The sequence below is a fragment of the Oryzias latipes genome, chromosome 22 (genome assembly GCF_002234675.1).
Source record: "Oryzias latipes chromosome 22, ASM223467v1".
Classification (NCBI taxonomy): domain Eukaryota; kingdom Metazoa; phylum Chordata; class Actinopteri; order Beloniformes; family Adrianichthyidae; genus Oryzias; species Oryzias latipes.
This window is the reverse complement of record NC_019880.2, coordinates 19,372,523-19,392,291: the sequence shown is the minus strand read 5'-3', so window position 1 is coordinate 19,392,291 and position 19,769 is coordinate 19,372,523.

The following is a 19,769-nucleotide window of genomic DNA, read 5'->3' as shown; positions in this document are numbered from 1 at the left end:
AATGACATCCTGATGCAGAGTGATGCATGAAAATGGTCTGTGCTACTGTTCCTGGACTTGACCGTAGCCTTCGACACTGTTGACCGTTATGTCCTCTTGGACAGGCTAAAAAATTGGGTTTGGGTATCTGGTTCTGCTTTAAACTGGTTCTCCTCTCATCTGACTGGTAGATATTTTTCTCTTGCTTTTTTAAAGTTTAAGTCCTCTTCTGCATCTCTCACTTCTGGTGTCCCACAAGGCTCAGTTTTGGGACCTTTATTGTTTATTTTATATCTGCTAATGTCGCACCATATTTTAAGTTATTTTAATGGTTTTTCTTCTCATTTTTATGCTGATGATATTCAGCTTTATGTGTCTTTTAAACTTCAGGATGTTTTAAAAATGCAGATTTTACACAGGTGTCTGGATTCAGCCAAGAGTTTGATGAATGATACATTTTTCCAACTTAATGAAACCAAAACTGAGGTCCTAGTCTGTGCTCCTGACAGTTGTCTCCCCCAGATGGTCCAGTGGCTTGGTCCACTTGCTTCCTTTATCAAGCCCTCTGTCAGGAACCTTGGGGTCACCCTCGACCCGGTTTTATCCCTTGATTCTCATGTCGGGTCACTTGTTCGCTCTTGCTTTTATCATCTTAAAAACATTGCAAAACTGAGTCCAATTGTGTCACGTTCTGAGAGGGAGATGCTCATCCAGGCTTTTATATCTTCTCGTCTTGATTACTGCAACTCCATCTTCACATGTTTAAGTTAATGTTACTTAATGCAGAGTGTTGCTTCTAGTTTTGTGCATCACACTATGATGGGAATCAACGTTCAGACAATGGCTGATAAGGTGTATTTGTATATATCTTGATGTAAATAATAAAAAGACTACACCTGGAGACTTGAAAGATTGTATTCAATGTTGGACTGGTATACATTGATTATTTAAAGACAGTTTAGAAAATACTAAAAGGAGACTTTATGAAAAAATATGAAATGTGAATGCATATGAAAAAAAAGGGTTTTATGTAAAACCATTAGAAATAAACAGACCCAATCTGGACAACACCAGAAGAGCATCGTGTGTTCATTGCTGTTGGCCTTTTCTCTCGTTTTCAACAGAAAATCTATTTTGTTGCTTTGACGCCACTCCTGGTGTCGGTAACATAATGAAATGTCAAAGCACTGGAAGCTCTATTATACGGAGAAGAGATTGCTTCATGACGTTTGTGTGTGCATGAAAACCAATTTGTTCTTCTTTTAACGTTCTTATGTAAACAGTTAAAGACAAGGTTAATGGCTTCCTGCAGGCCTACCGCCTGCAGGAAAACTAAAAAGGGGCTGGTTCAATGTGGTAGTCAAAGGCGAGCGCCTCAGCAGCCAAACCCCCCGTCATGGCTTAAGCATTGATTATTTTAACCCTTTTGCTATCTTGGATGACCCCACCCTTACATTGACATGTTATTCCTACCATGACAAAGGAGGATAAAGGTGGACAGATTGCATGTAATCCATGGACACCAGTGAAGATCACAAATCATTGAAGAAAAAAGTTCAGCGCACTGTCTAGTGGGTCTAGATGACCCAACTCCCAACGTTAAATTGCCTAGGATAGCACAAGGGTTACATGTGTTCCATTTGTTGCACACCAACATCAATAATTACTAAAACATAGGATGCAGTCAACTTAAATCTTTAGTTTGCTCCTAAAAGTTCCTTTTATGAAAAGCCAACCAAACCACAGTATCCCCATTCACCTTTTCCACAAAGAAAAATAGCAGCAACTTCATATGCAAATAGAACGTTTTGAGGAATGTAATTATTAAATCATTTTCTAGAGAAGAAGGAAAGGTACTAATTTCAAGTTTGAAATTATTCTTTGCGGGTAAAATGTGTCTAAAGGACAAGAAGTTCATTTTTTAGGGTTGTACAGTTTTTAGAGGTTATCGGGAGGAAAACAAATGCAAATGTATTGTTCCAGAACAAAAAAATATTGTTAGTATGCATGGCAGTACTCCACGGTCAGTTAGCAGAGCGAGTGTGTGACGGTAGGTTGGCAGTACCCCATCCATTTTCTAATATCTACCTCATGCCAGCTGTTTGAGTGGGACAATGTGATAAAACACTTTTTATCCTTATACCTCTGCTTTTCCTATCCCTGCAGCTCCTCTTTTCTTCTCTCCAACATCCTCCAAAGGGTTCACATTTCCATCTGGTTTGATTATGCCAAGCACATTCACAGCTAAACAGTGAATTTTAAGCTGTTTACACAATGTGAAGTAAGCTTTTTGTATTTTACAAAAGTAAACCGATAAGATATGAGCTTTGCCAGAAACCTCTTACTAATAACAAGAATTCTGAATTTATAACAAAAAAGCCAAAAACCATTTCTAAGCTGAACCTTTCTCTCCTCACAAAGATACCAGCTTTTTGCCTCACTTCATAAACTAACAAACTTTTTATTGAGCTCTATCAGCATAGCATGTACTAGCTCCATGAATTGACCCCAGGAGCTATGAACCAAAACATTGCTGAAACCAGATGTCATTACATGTAGACTTTAATGCTAATAGTGGTATTTATATGGAAAAAATGTGATCACTTATGTGGTCTTTTCGATCCCTCTTTTGGATACGGGCCCCTCTCCTTTTGGTTACAATTGCACAGTAGACATGTAGGACTCTTGGTGGGGGGCGGGTGCACAACATCTTCTGTCCCCTACCCCATCCTTGGTGAGGAGAACTGGGCCCTCAGCAGTAGTGGCGGCAATGTCTCGTAGGTGTTGTCTTCCTGATCCTGCTTTCTCTCTCCAGGGAGTTTCGTGGGGTGGCGGGTGGTTGCCTGGAGCAGTGGGCGGGGTCTCCCTTTGGGGGCCCTGGCTCGTCTTTGGTGTTGAGGTGGGGGATGCTCAGAAGGTGGGGGTGGTGGGGTGCTTGTCTGGGGGGTCTCTAGAGTTGGGGCCCTTTGCTGGGCTCCCAGCATGATGGGAAGGCTTCTCTTCTGGATAGGCTGGAGCTTGCACTCATTGTGTCCCTGTGCCTCCCTGCTCTCTGGCGTTGGGGACCCCTGTGGTGATCCTGCTGGCCTTGGTCTAGATGGCTGACGTGATTGCCTGAAGAGCAGATTTCCTCTTTCTGCTATACCGCAGAATATATAGACCAGTGCTTGGTTGTTAAGAGAGCTACATGTTAAATCCAGGATTTTAAAATACACTCGGAAACTAATGGGGAGCCAGTGCAGCTGGATTAGTAACGGGGCGACGTGTGAATACTTGGAAAATTTGGTTAAAAGCCTTGCAGCAGCGTTCTGGACAATCTGGATCCGTTTGAGATATTTTTTACTTAGGCATGTGAAGATGGAGTTGCAATAATCAAGACAAGAAGAAATAAAAGCATAGATGAGCATCTCCAACTCAGACACAATTGGACTCGGTTTGGCAATGTTTTTTTAAATGATAAAAACAAGAACGAACAACTAAACTGGGTCGAGGGTTACCCCAAGGTTCCTCACAGAGGGGTTATCAAAGGAAGCAAGTGGACTGAGTCCTTGGACAATCAGAAGGAGGCAATTGTCAGGAGCACAGACGAGGACCTCAGTTTTAGCTTCATTTATTTGGAGAAAATTATCCTTCATCCCACTCTGGACCAAATCCAGAAACCTCCTGAATTTTAAAAACATCCTGAAGTTTAAAAGATACATACGGCTTAATATCATCAGGGCCAGTGCTGCGCGTGGACAGAACAAAGGACTCCGGTAAGAACAGAGAGGGGGGGGGGCTCTGCGTTTATGTGCATGAAAACTGGTGGGGGGAACGGAACAATGGAACGATCATCGATCAGCACTGCTCCCCAGACGTTGAGTTCATGTCTGTCAGATGTCGGCCTTTTTTTCTTCCAAGAGAGCTGACTGTTGTTATTATCACGGCTGTGTACATCCCGCCAGACGCCACACACACAAACACACAGACATAAATGCACATAATAAAACGTCCCATCCACCCCTCCAAAGGCTATCTAAACATCAGCACAACACCTTTATTGTTTAACTGAATACATCTCATTACTTCTTATCTGATTGGATATGACCCAGCAGAACATATTTGGGAGCCATTTTTAACTGTGTTTTTCCTCAATGTTTCCCTAAATTTGTGAGGTGAAGGCCATTGAGAAGGATCTTCTGAGTAATGCTTTGCCTCAGCCCTCTCCTCTGTACCTCTCTGTTCATCTCCCTCTTCATCACCAGCTGATCATCTCTCTTTCTCTCTATCATTATCATCATCATCATCATCACCTGAACCTCTCTCCTCATTCTTCTCTGTTGGGAATGACTTGTCAAGTATGTCTGCACTTGTTTTCCCAAAAACAAAAAAATGACTGACTTGGTCTGAACTGGCTTTGCCCTGAACGTCCACCATAAGACCAACCTGTTTCTTTCCTCATTCTGTCCTTATCCTTTTTCTCTCTTCTCTTCTTTCTTTCCATCCTCACAGCTGTTTGATATTAACTTTGTGTTAGTAAGATTTTCAAAAAATACAGCGACTAAACTAACTATTTGTCTCCCTTTAAGACTGACTGATTATGGGTTTGAAAACAGCTGTGATGTCAATTAACCCTTGTGCCATCTTAGATGACCCCACCCTTACTTTGACGTGTTATTCCTATGACAAAGGTGGATAAAGGTGGAAAGATTTCATGTAATCCATGGACACCAGTGAAGACCACAAACCATTGAAGAAAAAGGTTCAGAGCACTGTCTAGTGGGTCTAGATGACCCAACTCCCAACGTTAAAGTGCCTAGGATAGAACAAGGGTTACATGTGTTCCATTTGTTGCACACCAATATCAATAATTACTGAAACGTAGGATGCAGTCAACTTAAATCTTTAGTTTGCTCCTTGTTTTTGCCATAATCCAAATTCTAACAGTCTATTCAGTAGGACTATCAGCTGTGTGTCCACCTGACTTCTGCACAACACAACTAATGGTCCCAACCCCATTTATAAGGCAAGAAATCACACTGATTAAACCTGACAGGACACAAGTGAAAAACATTTCAGGGGACTACCTCTGGAAGCTCATCAAGAGAATGCCAGGAGTGTGTAAAGCAGTAATCAAAGCAAAAGGTGGCTACTATGAAGAACCTACAATATGACATATTTTCAGTTGTTTCACATTTTTTTGTTATGCATATAATTCCACATGTGTTAATTCACAGTTTTGATGCCTTCAGTGTGACGACAATTTTCATAGTAATGAAAATAAAGAAAACTCTTTATATAAGAAGGTGTGTCCAAACTTTTGGTCTGTACTTTATATTAAGAGCTGTCTAATATTAAAGTTTGCCTGTCTGCCGTTGATAAAGCCAGTCTGATATTTGAAAATAAGAAGGATGCTCTCCAATGTATGAGCTAGAACTTTCGGTTGGACCTTAGTATCCGTATTCAAAAGTGAGATGGGTCTGTATGATGTGCAATCAGAAGGATCCTTGTCTTTCTTTGCAATATGTGTAAGGCAGGCCTCAGTAAAGGACTGGGGTAATCGACTCAATTTTCAAGATTCTAAAAAGACTGTGAGAATATCCTGGAAAATCTTTTAAAGAATTCTGTGGGGAGGCCATCTGGACCGCGACACTTGTTTGACTGCATTGACTTGATAGCCGCAACTATTTCTACCTCCAATATAGGCTCTTCCAGTTTTTGCAGAGAATTTTCTGAATGAGCAGGAATATCAAGAGTGCTGAAAAAGTTGTAAATGTCTGTAACCCACATGTTTTATTTGCACTGTCCCTTTAAACTGTTGCATGCACGCTCTCAGGAAATATCGTGAGATGTCAGAACTCAACTTCACAGACAACTTCTGTGTTCTGTTCAATTATAAATAAATAAGTAATGGGGATGCTTGACAGGAGATATACACTGTGGAGTTATCGGCAAAATCCTTGCTGCACCAATTGAGCCTTCGAAATCTACTCACGGTTTTCTTTAACTGGCCAGGTTTTTTCCCACTGGGGAAAATCCTCCTGTCTACTGATGGCGAGCCAGCTGAACCCACCTGGACCAAGTGCTCAACAGTTCCTACTGAAAGCTGTGAAAACGGACCAGGGTCTGTTATGGGATGGAAAGTTCTTCTAAAAAGACAGTCAGTGGCGATCTCGTAGGGGGCACATAAGCCCCCCAAAAAAGCTTTTTTTCCTAGACTAAAACCACCCACTTTTGCCTAAAATTAATTACATTTGCGTAAGGACGCCCCTACTATCATGTCAACTTGCTGCTATAATGACTATATGTAGTGCTGTCTGTGTAGAACACGATGGAGGGGGGGTTGCACGCGGGGGAAAACATCTTTGAGCTGCAGAGGATGTGAACAGGTAGAGAGGCGGGGGAGGGGCTTAGACCCCGCAACAAAGACAGAAATGTCTATTCAAGGTTGTGGAAAATGGACAAATGATCAAAAGCGACATCACAGTCATAAATAATTAAAATAAATAATTAAGTAAATCTCCTGACAGCTTTTTTTTAATTTAACCTTTATTTAACCAGGAAAGTCCCATTGAGATTAAAAACCTCTTTTCCAAGGGTTTCCTGGCCAAGAGGCAGCACATTTCAATACAAAAAATACATAAAAACAAACATCATTAAAACCACTTCATCATAAAAATCAGTTGCACATCATTGTTTCAGTCTCTGATGCTTTGAGCTTTTTCTTAAAAACATGTGAAGATACCAGTTCAGTTACTTTCCAGTCTTTCTGCAGCATATTCCAAGCAAAAGAAGCAGAGTGGACAAAGGCTTTTTTTTCAGTGCTCTGTGAAGGCAAATGGAACAGAATGCAATAACTGGTCTTTAGAGCTTAAGGAGTAAGATTCCACACTTCTCCTTGTGATTAAAGAACAAATGTAGGGAGGCAGTAATCTAAGCAAGGCCTTGTAAATAAAAGTGTACCAATGTCCCTGCCTCCTAGTGGCCAGAGAAGGCCATTGTACCCTTGTAAACAGGTCACAATGATGCGTCATAGATGTGTGTGTGTCTCTTTCGGCTTTTCCCATCAGGGGTCGCCACAGCGAACAAGTCGCATGGTAAACTTGGCAATGTTTTACGCCGGATGCCCTTCCTGACGCAACCTTCTCAAACCGGGCTTGGAACCGGCACAGAGGTAGAGAAGATGCGTCATAGATGTACAGTTGGTAATGAACCTCAGGGAGGTACAATACATGGTGTCAACCTTTTTGAGACATGAAGATGAGGCATTCATATACAGAATTTCACCATAAATCAGCACAGATAAAAAAGTTGAAGCGACAAGACGCTTTTTTACGTCAAAAGAAAAACACAATTTACCGCGGAAGAAAAAGCCAAGTTTAAGTTTGAGTTTTTTTTTCAAGTTTTTTCTATATGAGGTTTAAAGGTAACGGAGTCATCAATCCAGACACCAAGGTACTTGTACTCATGAACCAACTCTGCAACATTGCCATCCAAGGTGGACACCATAGGAATTGTTTCAGGGACCTTCGTTAAGTTTGAAAACATTAGTTTTGTCTTGTCGGCATTGAGAACCAATTTTTACTGAATAAGTGAATGCTGGACAGCAACAAAAGTTTTTTGCAAGGTTTCAAAGGCCTGAACAAGAGATGATCCATAACAGGAAATAACGGTGTCATTAGCGTAAAAATGTAAATTAGCGTCAGAGACATTTTCACCCAATTCATTAATGTACAAAATAAATAGTAGGGGGCCCAGAACTGATCCCTGTGGCACCCCCCTGTGGACAGTAACAAACTTAAAACAGAGACCTTCATGTGTAATGCATTGGGTCCTGTTATTCAGGTAATTTGAGTACCACGCAACTGCATCATATGACAATCCAAGGCTGAGTAATATGCTTTTTAAAACAGCATGGTCAACAGCGTCAAAAGGTTTTGACTAATCTATAAAAAGTGATGCACAGTACAGTTTTTTTATCAAGTGCCAAAATAATGACATTTATCACCTTAATACTAGTAGCGGTGTTGGTACTGTGCTTTTTTCTAAAACCTTATTGAAATAAAGAAAGAATATTATTAGAATAAAGGAACTCTTTTAACTGGTCACAGACTAAAGATTCCAGAATTTTGGATAAAACACATAAAAGTGATATTGGCCTATAGTTAGTCAGCACGGATGGATCACCGCCTTTTAATAAATGCACAACAAAAGCGGATTTCCAAACCGATGGAATTTCTATAGTTTTGATTGAAAGATTAAAAAGAATTGTAAGGGGTTCTGCAATAAAATCTGCTGCCAGTTTAAAAAAGTAAGGCTCCATTAAGTCTGGCCCAGGAGGTTTTCTGTGACCCAATGCCCTTTAAAGCTCTGTGCACTTCATGCTCAGTAAAAGGTACAAAGTTAAATGGGTCCCCAGAAAACAGGGAATTCTGTGCAAGAGTTTGTTGAGGACATTCCTGCAGAATCAAACAAGGAACCTGATGATAAAAAATGCTCATTAAAGCAATTCAGGACTTTAGTTTTATAATTTACTACAACAAATCTTTAACAAAAGAAGTAGGAAGTGCGTGAGTCATTTTAGTCACAGTGAGAGACTTGATCTCTTTCCAGAATTTCTGTGGGTTATTAAGGTTCTCAGTAGTGACAGACAAAAAATATTCAGATTTGGCCTTTTTTATAAAAGTATTACACTTATTCCTAAGCTGTTTAAAAACAGACCAATCAGTGGAAGAATCAGTTTGTCTTGCCTTGTTCCATGCTCTATTACGCTCATGTATAATATATATTCTGAGAAAATACTCTGAGACCAGCTCCCATAGTATCAGTCCTAGTATAAATGACCACTTTGTTAATGATGCCTTACAAGCCCTCAGGAGTACACTCGATGTTGTTGCCCCCTTGAAACCTAAGTTCGTCAGACAAAACCGAGTAGCACCGTGGTTTAACGCTGAAACTCGTTCTCTTAAACGAGAAACCCGTAAGTTGGAAAGAGAATGGCGCCGCTCCGGTTCAGAGCAGTCTCTGGATATCTGGAAACATAGCCTATTAAATTATAAAAAAGCTCTGCGTAGAGCTAGAAGCCAGTACTATTCAACCTTAATATCAGAGAATGGAAACAATCCAAGATTTCTTTTTAGCACTATAGCTAAATTAACTCGCAGTCAGAGCTCAGTAGAACCACATGTTCCTGTTTCTCTCAGCTCTGATGATTTTCTTACATTTTTCGATAGTAAAATCTCAAATATTAGACATAAGTTAAATCAAGTTATTCCTACTATCAGCCCAGAACAGGCTGAAGCGGTAGAAATGGAGGCATCCATAGAAACCTCTGTAACATTAGACTGCTTCACTGCTGTGGATCAAGCGGAAATAACATCAATTATTACGTCCTCCAAATCCTCAACGTGTCTGTTATACCCAATTCCCACTAGACTTTTTAAAGAAACTTTTCCCCTAATTAATGATCCCATATTAACAATGATAAATGCCTCTCTGGAAACGGGTTACGTGCCACAGTCTTTTAAATATGCAGTTGTTAAACCTCTTCTGAAAAAGCCCAGTTTGGATCCTAGCATCTTGGCCAACTATAGACCGATATCAAACCTGCCCTTTATTTCTAAAATCCTAGAAAGAGTTGTAGTTAAGCAGCTTTACTGCCACCTACAGGACAACAGCCACTTTGAAGACTTTCAGTCGGGGTTTAGACCTCACCACAGTACGGAAACTGCACTAGTTAGAGTCTCTAATGACTTGTTATTGACCTCAGAAAAGGGACTACTTTCTATTCTGGTCCTGTTGGACCTCAGTGCAGCCTTTGACACTATCGACCACGGTATTTTACTCCATAGATTAGAGCAGGACATAGGGATCAGAGGATCTGCTCTCCAGTGGTTTAAATCCTATCTGTCTGATAGGTATCAGTTCGTTAATGTAAATGGCCATTCCTCTCAGTGCACTCGAGTCAACTATGGAGTCCCACAGGGCTCAGTCTTGGGACCGATCCTGTTTACGCTTTATATGTTACCCCTAGGAAACATAATCAGGAAACACAGCATTAATTTTCATTGTTATGCCGACGATACGCAGTTGTATTTATCCATGAAGCCTGACCAGAATGACCAGATAGAGAAACTGAACGCCTGCATCAGTGACATCAAGACCTGGATGACAATTAATAACCTCCTCTTGAACCCAGAAAAAACTGAGGTCATTATACTTGGTCCTAAAAACCTCAGAGATGCTCTGTCTGCTCAGATAGTCTCCCTGGATGGTATAAGTATAGCCCCCAATTCCACAGTTAGAAACCTTGGGATTTTACTTGACCAGGATTTATCATTTAAGGCTCACATATCTCAGGCATGTAGAACTGCCTTTTTTCACCTGCGGAATATTGCTAAGATCAGAAATATACTTTCTAAGAGTGATGCTGAAAAACTCATCCATGCATTTGTTACGTCGAGGCTGGATTACTGTAACTCCTTGTTAGCAGCGTGTCCTAAGAGTTCCTTAAGAAGTCTCCAGCTTGTTCAGAACGCAGCAGCTAGATTGTTAGCTGGAACCAGCAGAAGAGATCACATCACTCCTGTGTTAGTTTCGCTCCATTGGCTCCCAGTTGATTCTAGAATTAAGTTCAAGATCCTCCTGTTAACCTATAAGGCCTTACATGGAATGGCCCCGTCCTATATTAAGGACCTCATAGTCCCTTACCAACCAATCAGAACACTTCGCTCGCAAAATGCAGGACTGCTTGTGGTTCCTAGAATTAGTAAAAGTACGGTTGGAGGTAGAGCGTTTAGCCACCAAGCCCCTGTCTTATGGAATAAACTCCCAGCTCATGTAAGAGAGGCCGACTCAGTTTCTACATTCAAAGCTAGACTGAAAACATTCCTCTTTGGACAGGCTTATTGTCAGACTAGTTAGTATTCAGAGATTATTTAACTTAATGTTAGTTTGTTTAAATTAAACTTAATAATAACTACTTCTTTTAAAAGGCTGCTAGAAGTTGAAGCTGGGGTAACTATGGTACACTGGGGTTCTGTCCTCTTTCCTTTTTTACTTCTACCCTTCCTCTCCTCTATTCTTGATCATAATTTATCATTTAGTTCTCCATGCCTCTATTTGGTGCAGTGCGATTCATGTATTGTCCCTCTTTTCCTCTCCCCTCCTGGGGAGTGGGAGTGCTTCCAGACTCCAGTTGGCTCATCCGTGCTCCAGTTCCTGACCGTTTACCTCGCCTTTGCTCCTGCTCCTACACCTGGCTGTGTATCCTGCCTCTGGCTCATCTTTGGCTCGTCTCTGCTCTGTACCTGACCGAGTACCTCGTCTCTGCTCCTGCTCCTACACCTGGCTGTGGTTCCTGTCTCCGGCTCGACTCGCGCCTTTGACTGTCCCGATAACCACGGCTGGATGAAGCTCGTCTGCTGGACTTTTATATATGTAGTTGTAGATTTAGATAAGTTAAATCTTCTCTAAGATTTCTGGTAAATCGCCTGTCCGTCCTGGGGGAGGATCCCTCCTTCATGTGGGCACCCCTGAGGTTTCTTCGTTTTTTCCGGAATCCGGTTTTTTTGGGAGTTTTTCCTTACCGCGAAGGGGGGTCTAAGGGCAGGGATGCCAGTATAGCTTAGTCAGTTTGTTAGTTCATTTTAGTATTTTTCTATTGAACTCTTTGTATTCGTGATCCTTTTGATTTCATGTTTTACTTCGAAGCCCATCGAGACGACTGTTGTTGTGATTTTGGGCTATACAAATAAAATTGAATTGAATTGAATTGAATGTATAATATCTGCAAGTTCCTGTGAGAACCCATTTAACTAATGACGAATAATGATGAAAAGCTTGGTCATTAAAATGTTCAAGATTCCTCTTAGAAACTGCACATGGTTTACATTAAGGAATTTTAGTGTTTCTGCAAACAGCAACAACACAATGATCACTTAAATCCTTACGACACCAAGCGAAGAAAATTTATGCGGCACGTTTGTTAAAACCAGATCAATTAATGTGGTCTTTTCTGGACATTTGAGATATGGCCTGGTAGGTAGATTCACTAACTGAGTAAGATTAATGGAATCACAAAATACTTTAAATTCACTAGAAGTTGCATTTAACCAGTCCCAGTTTAAATAACCAGCCATAAGTAAGTCAGTGTAGTTTACTTTAGTCAAAAGCTGCTGAAGTGAAAATAATGCCTCTTTTGAAGCAGGTGGAGGCCTGTAACATCCAACAACAGTAATAGAAAGATATTTTACTATTTCTACATTCAAAGCCAAAAACTCCAATTGTTTGCAGATTGATTGTGACAAAATAACAGAAGCATTGAATCTTGATTTGATGTTGATAGCTACGCCGCCTCCTTTTTTTTGGCCTGTCAGTGCGATAAACATTGTACCCAGATATGTTAATAATTTCATTAGTAATAGATTTAGTTAACCAAGTTTCAGAAATTATAACAACACCTGCACCTGTAGATTGAACCCAAATTCTGACCAAGCCCATCTTTTGTAATAAGCTGTGCACATTAAGATGAACACATTTAACACCAGACAATGATTTGAAATCAGAGGGAGTCTGGGAATATTGCAGCTCAGGGTGTCATGGTGCCTCTGCCAGCTACTCTCCCCCTCCCCTGCCTGCTCTGTTTTGGACGCGACCAGCTGCCACCACTTACCTCATCATCGCCGTTGCCCTCTTTAGGAGCACTTGGATATTCATTTGACGCCAGTTCGTTGTTCCTCCCACGGTGCATAGTCTGGCTCGCTCATGCTCCTGTTTGTTGCCAAGCTTCATGTTATTCATTGCTCCTCTCGTTTCTGTCTCAGGAAATATCTTCTCTGGAACCCACCTGGTCGCAGTCCTCTGGTTTCACGCTGTCTCTCCTCCAGAATCCTGCTGCCGCTCTCCTCCAGCCAGCCGCCGCGCCTCCTTTGGAAAGAAGCCATTTCTCACCTTTCTATATAAAAACTATTAAACTCATCTCGTTGTCCGAGTCTCCTTCTGGGTTCCAGCATTTGGGTCACTCTGAACTCTTGTCAGATCATAACACAGGGCCAGGATTTGGCAGCACATTTCCTGACAAAAGCAGAAGTAAAACAATCAGCATTCTCCTTTTCACATTTTATTTTACCTCAATGCTTCGACATGGCGAAGTAAGACAGAGCCCTCCAATGAGTGAACAAGTGACATATTTATACAGAGCAAGGATACACTGATGTTTAGGCAGGTCTCTGGGCAAAGCAGCCATCAAGTTCATACCAGAATCAAAACAGTCTGTGGCTGTTCTGAACTCAGAAAAGCTACAGAGCATGTGCACTGGTAGCAAATACCTTTTAGATCAGGGTGATTTTCAGTTCCCCTGCTATAGGCCCAGAAACAACTGCTCATCTCAAGATCCCAAAATGCCAATAGGCATATAAATGAAATAAGTAATGCCATCATCCATAAATGTACTTATCAGAAGTGAAGAGTACAGACCTCTGAATGAAAGTGCAGGCTCAGGCCAGTTCGCTGGATGTTGTAGGCTCCAGCCTGTTTGCTCCAGGAGGATGCAGTCGTCAAATTTCAACGCCATTCATAGATCCATGTGTATACAATCCTTAAAAATTTGACTGCCAACTTTAAAAAGATAAAATGATTAAAAAAAATGCAATGAAAAGATGCAATTAAAAAATTTTCAAACGCCAAAAGCAGACAGACAAAAGAACATGCTGCCATCTTGGATTTCCTTTTTGAATCAATACAAATATCGCCAAATGAACTATCGCGATATATTGTCAAAAATATTTTTTCTTACACCTCTAGTGTTGCAGTTTCGTGTGCTTTTATTTCTGTGGGAAACTGATCAAATTGGCTTTTTGAGTGGTTAAGGTTGCCGACCCCTGGTATAAAGCATGGTCTTGTTTTTTAGAAGCAGACGCTCAGTATGGTGAGTAGTTAGGTCAAATCTAGACTTGAGTCCAACTCGTTTCTCGTACAGCGCTGGACAATTGTTTTGGGCATATTGACTATTGATTAGTCCAATTTGGCGAATCAGCTAATTCTTTCTCTACTTGATTCGTGCTTCAGGTGAGCAGGGTAAGAAATAATTTGTCCCCGTATTTAGGCTTTGAGGGCATCCCACAGAGTAGGATAGGATATCTATGGATCGGCATTAGTGTCAACAAAAGTTATTTCATTTTTAATAAATTTAGTAAAATTAGCATCCGACAGAAGAACAGAGTTATATCACCACTGCCTGCTTCTAGAAGTAGTACCAGGAAAAGACATAGAAACATCAGAAATTATAATTGATTGGTATTCATAGGAAGAAATAAAATTGAGAAGTTGGTTATCAACGAGGAATTAGTCAATTCTAGAACATGTTGATGAACTGAGAAGAATGAATTTTCCCTGTCTGTAGGATGCAAAAAACGCCAAATATCATTAAAAGCCAAGTGACCAGACCAACGTGACAACAGGCAATTGGAACCCATGCTACGAACATGGGTTTCTTGTAAAAAAGCGACATTGGTCTTAAGGTGTTTGAGATGGGAGAAAACATTTCTCCTTTAGACAGGATTGTTTAAACCTTTAACATTCCAGCTTGTAAGGTTGAGATGGTTAGTCATACTGCATAATTAGAAAGGTGTGGTGAAGAGAAAAAACAAAGTTGCGAAGACCCAGTAAGTGAAGCAACAGGACCATGTAATCAGCATTTTTTTTCAGATTATCAATTGTAGCATTATTGACAGTGACAGGGATTTGTCACTATTAGTACTTTAATTTAAAAATTTACCTAATTTCCATATTGTTTAAAGGACAACAAAAAAATTTTGCTGCCGTTTTTCGCCTTTGGGCACCTCTAAAATCCTGTGCACATCCCTGCAAAGCAAATTGAAATTAGTCCATATATAAGACACTGCATTATTATTTGGCACACTGTGGTTTTTGTAAAAAACGTAAGGCTTGAAAATGCACCTTATAGTGTGGAAAATACAATGTGTATTTATTTGTACGGATGCTTGGTTTATAAATCAAATGAAATATTTTACCAAAGTAAATCTCTCTCCCTGTTGATAATAAAATGTGACAATGGCAACAATACAACCAAAGCCTCCTAATCTCAATAAATTAACCCTTTAACACCAGAGATTTTGCCGGCGACATTTAAATATCATGCTCTTGGACATACTGACATACATTTAGTTAGTTCACATGAAGAAAAGCCTTTTTTCAAATCTTCTTTACACTGATATGCAACACAGTACGTTGCGTAAACACTTCACTACTATGAAATGTTGCACATCAACACAATGTTGCTTTTCTCCGCTTCAGAATCTGCTGGAATCATGTTAAATTGGAGTTACAAAAGAAGAATCTAAAGCTCCGATGATAAAGGGGTTAAAAAAAGATGCAGGTAATAGAAACATGCAGGAAGGTACTGCTGTTATAAATTATATTTGAAGAAGCTTAGAAATCTAAAGTACACTTTTGCTTATTACAAAAAAGTACAATAAATGTATTAATGTATATAATGCCAGATTAGGAATGATAAACGGTTTTAGGATTTTTTTTTCTTGGGTTTTTCCTTAAAACATTTGTGTCAGCCGTCTTTCAACAGTATAATTGTGTTAGTATACCTGATAAGCCAAGTGTGGTTATTGTCCGCTGTTTGTTCCTTGTTAAAATTCCCAGCTGGTGCTGGGGGACCCCTGGAAACAGAAAGTCATTAAACGGATTATCCCCCCTCAGGCAGCAAACTGGACATGGCTGTAATTCAATTCCCCTTTGAGACAGGTCTTAACATTGTCACCAATGTCTAGGTGCTGATTAATTATTAAATTGTGCCGTTTTTTTCTGTCCCCATTTTTTTTTGTGACCTTAAAGCTTTGTTATCTCCTGAGTGCAACAAAACATAAAACTTGAGCAGTTGGACTCAAATCTGCACTTTTTTCTGTCCTGCTGAGGTTAAATTTCACCTTCTCATATGTTTTCAGTTTATTTTTCAATATATGACTCAAAATATTCATTATCAGACCCATAAAGTGAGAACAAAATGCTGTTGTAGCCATTGATGGATGTTATAGTTGTTATAGTTATAGTGAACAGCAACACATGTTTTTTTTTGGGTGAGTGCAAAGTTTCTTATTCTGTATTGCTAATTCTCCAAATTAAAAAAGAAATTTGATAATAATAATAAACTTAATCTTAGGGTTACCAAACAAGTACTAAATTCCTTTTCACCTGCGTGGATTAAATGTCTTTCAGGCCAAGGAGAGGATGGAAGACGGTCCTGTCTGTGTATAAAAGACAGAGATGTTCAAGATGGGTCTCAGAAACTCAGTGACCTCTACCCTCGACCCTTCTACCCCCCCCCCCCCACATGTAATCCCTCTCTCTTCTTCCCTCCTTTTCTTTTTCGTCCGGTCCATTAAAAAATATTTACAAATATAATTAACATGAATAAACTTTAGCTTAAATTACAAAAGGGTTTTATTTAAATATACATCTGGGGTACCATAAGACTCATAACCCCTGTTGTAAAAGTAAAATATGTCTACACAAAAGGCCTTTAGCTCTCATGTGTTTGCTTAGCTGTTGGACAGGACAAGTTAGAAAGAAAAAAAATACGAGAGAGGAAGAGCGAGAAAGTGCATACAAGCTCTCTATGGGTTACCCTGATCTCTGCTTCAAACTCCCCATTAAATGCTGAACCTTCAAAAACCTTTAAAACTGCTCTTAATGAGCTCAGCACAGCTTACAGGAGAGTGTAGGGTTCAAAAGCCCTACTATTTTATCAGCATGCTGCCACAGCCTGAACACTTTGGCTAGAATTAAGAATCACACTTAAAATGAAAAGCACATTTTAGTGATTTAAGTTAATCTGATACAACTATTCCTTTCACATTTGAAACACATTTCTGAGACTTCTACCTCATAGCATGATCCAATTGTTCCTTAAAAACCCATTGGAAACAACTTGTTTTCTGCCCTGTAGTACATCATCATTCCACTAGGGGCATCAGAATGGCTTTTTATGCTCATTTCATTTCAATGACTGCTTCCATAAAATCTCAAGTGGGAAAGTTTTGCAAATTTTCTAAAGTTAATGGTGAGAATAACTCATCTTTTGTTATAGATTTTTTAAAGTGAATACAATTTGTTAATTAATTCTTTATAATACAGTTACACTATGCTAAAAACATGTTTCAAATTTGAGACAATGGGTAGGCTAAATAAGGTGCTTTTTTCCTGAACACTCATATCAGTATTTTTGCAAAATAAACTGACAATGTTTTGGAAAAAAAACTTCCCAAACCTTTTAATGTTGATACTATGTAATATATATATATATATTACATAGTATAAAACGGCAAATTTTGGGGGGATTTTATCAAAGGGTTTAAAAAAATCTTCCAAAAAAATTGAATTTTCTGTCAGTTCTTTGATGTAGTGGGCTATAAAGAGTAAAGGAGTATTCAATTGGGATTTGAATAGAAGACAATTTCCTCAAATATCTTAAAATGTAATTTACACGACTTGATGCTAATTTCTTGCAGCCCCTTAGCTTTATGTTTGCTCATAAACTGTACATATTATAAGGTAGTTACTTCAACACAAGATCAGATGACCTGATCAGCTGTCCCTGTCAGCCTGTTCTTATTAAATTGAATCGGTTAGTTCAAAAGGGGCCCAAGTCCAAGAGGTTAGTTTTTTTCAGGAAATCATTTTAATTGCATTGCTTAAAGGGAGGCAGCACCAAATGATTAATACTTTACCCAGATTCAGCACCAGTTCATAGCTTACAAATGCTATAATATGACGCACCTCACTTTTATAATTTCAGAGGACTAGTAAACTAAAGTCTCTGGACTTGGGCCCTTCTTGAATTAAACAGGGGTTCTGCCATATTGGATAACTAGTGCTGCCATCTATGGGATAAAGCAAAACCCATGCAAGAGAGGCCCAAGTCCAGGAATTTTGCGCGTAATGCATTTTTAATGTCGAGCATAGTCAATACATTACAAGGGACTTGGGACTTTTTTTTGCCCATAATCAGATAGCTTTTCCCTTGAAGACCATAGAACATATAATATCTCTATTTTGAAAAATTGGGGACTTGGGGCCCCTTTTGAACTAACCGATTCAATTAAGTAAGGCGATACTTGGAGTTGAGACAAAGTTTATGGGAAGTGAAAAGATTTAGAAGGTGCTCACGTTCATCCCATGGACAAGTCTCGCTGCTGTTCTGTGCCCGAGCAAATATTGTAAATCTGTTGCTGTTGAAAGCCATTATCTGTACTCACCTGCTCTAGATGAGTAAAAGTTGCCAAGCAAAGAGTGCTAGTTGTGGGAAGTAAATTCTCTCCCCACGCAAGTCTTAAAGAGTTGAACAATTGGCATCACCAGGAAAGCACAGCACGGCAAATGGTGTCAGAAGTGGATCTGCAAAGCTTTCGATTATGAGTAAGCTCACCAAACCTCACCAAAAATAAAGAAAAAGGACTGCACCAATTTTGCAATAAACAGAAAAATTTGCCAAAAATTAATCTGCTAAAAGCTGATCTCGGAATCTGGCCTGCAACGTATTCACCACCTTTTGGTCGAAGGCCAAATTATACCAGATGAGCGCTCTGTATGGAAGTTATGAAACGTTGTTGTCTGTGATGAAACGCTGAAGGAGTTTTTCCAAATAAACACATCTGTGAAAAAGTTGAAATAATATCAAAAAGTTTAAAGTCCCCCGAGATGGATGAGGAATTACAAGGAGCTACAGCAAGCCCATCTGAGTCTGAAAGTGCCCCAAAATGGTTACAAGGATTGTTAGAAAACCAGAAACAGCTGACAAAGCACCCTCCATCAGTCTCTTACCATCACCAAATATGAATGAGGAGTGACTGAATAATGGACGCACTGTGTGCGCTTTGAGCGTCTGAAAAATGAATAAATCTAATCCTTTATTATTTTTTATTTTAAATCCTCACATGTATGCTTTGTAAACATAAAAACACTTTTCCAGGTTGCGCTGCCTAACTTCTCTGACATTTCAACCAAAAATAAATTGTTTTTTTAAATCAATAGGCCAGCACCAAATGGGAAGCAGAAAATAGGCTTTCAAGTGTGAGCTGACCTTATCAGTGAGCGTGTCTGATTTGAAGAGGTGCAATGCCATGTTGCTGTGTTGCATTGGTCTGCATCAAATCTGATAGAAATGTCTCCATTGCACCTTTGTTAGAATCAATCTGAAAAAAACAAAAGCTCTGGAAAACTATTTTGTCTAGTTTGTAAACTTTGGGTGTGGCCTTTGTTGGCTTTTCTTTGCAGCACAGCGAAGACAAAATGACAGACCTGAGCTGAGGTTTTGGAACATGATCTGGTTGGTCTAAGTAAGGCACTAGGAAAAAGAAAATACATTACGTTATGCTCCATCTTTTTTAGTTGTTTAGTCAAACTGTCACCTTGGTTTGTTAGATAGCTTTACTTCCTCATTTCTTTCTTAGTTTCATCCACAAGGAAATATTCTTCCTTAGTAATTTAGAAAAATTATATACAAGCACAGTGTTTGTCTATGTTTGAAATTGTGTTATGTTTTCTATCCTATAACCACAGGATAATTCAGCATTTAAACACTTCTGTCTGTCATGTCTGGAATTTTGACAAGGGCTTTAAGTTTTTTGATTTACTGTCAAAGAATTAGGTGTCAAATTATCACAGTAATTGCGATTAATTAATTACAGACAAATTAGCACTTTCTTTCTGCATTTATGTCCTTTTTAACCTATAACTATTATTTATTATGAAAGAGATAATTCCCAAGGGGTCCTTTATCA